The sequence below is a fragment of the Nerophis ophidion genome, linkage group LG07, assembly GCF_033978795.1.
Source record: "Nerophis ophidion isolate RoL-2023_Sa linkage group LG07, RoL_Noph_v1.0, whole genome shotgun sequence".
NCBI classification, from domain to species: Eukaryota; Metazoa; Chordata; class Actinopteri; order Syngnathiformes; family Syngnathidae; genus Nerophis; species Nerophis ophidion.
In genome coordinates, this window is record NC_084617.1 from 61621585 (window position 1) to 61622525 (window position 941).

The window sequence follows — 941 nt, forward strand, 5'->3', positions numbered from 1 at the left end:
TTCATAGCTGTATATAGAAGTGGCTGGTTGCATCAGCTGCTTTAATGTCTTTAATGTCCTTTGTCTTCTTTGATGTTTGATGTTTCCCTCTTACACACATGTGAGAGGGATGTGTACTATGGCTATGAGTTGTTGTTTTTTTCCCTTGGCCTCAGTCTGGACCCCCTCTCCAGGGCCCAGGCTTAGACCGTTTTTTTAATTTTATTTTAATCTTTTGTTTTTTTCTCCCATTCCCCCCCCTCCTTGTTTACCTGTATCTCACCTTTTTTGTAAGGGGCGCAGGAAGCCGGCAGACCCGTCAGTGATCCTGTTATGTCTCCCTGTAAAGTTTGTCTGATCTTGAATGGGATTGTGCTGAAAATTTTTATTTTCCTGAAGGAACTCTCCTGAAGGAATAAATAAAGTACTATCTAATCTAATCTAATCTAATCTAAAAGAGCTGTCTCTCAGGTAATTGTTATGCTTTAAGTTGCAAGCAAAAAAATTGAACAACAGGCATCCCCGCTATCAGTAACTTTGTTTCCCACGGAAGAAAGTCAGTGTACAGGACAGTGCTGTGAAGGAGAATTGAGTGATGTTCATTGAAATAAAGAAATAAATCATGAAGAACATGACCAATTGTGTCGCCAACTTGGTGACGCATTTCAAGCATATCACTGCTCGTCATACAAGTCCATGTGGGTCCTTCAGACCACCAAACATCGGCATGAGAGTCGGATCAGTGGTACAATACAGGCTTATTTTTAAGAGTTCAATGGGCTGCCTTTCAGCAATTGTCCTTTTTTATCTGTGTCCGTCACATATGTATTCTGATATATGTTCTTCACAGAAAGTGAGCCAAAGTCAGTGGGTCTCAGTTTGAAAAATTAATTAATTGTATAGTTTTTATTTTATTATAAAATGAAAACGGGTCCCACAGACCCGAACACCACACCAGGGTA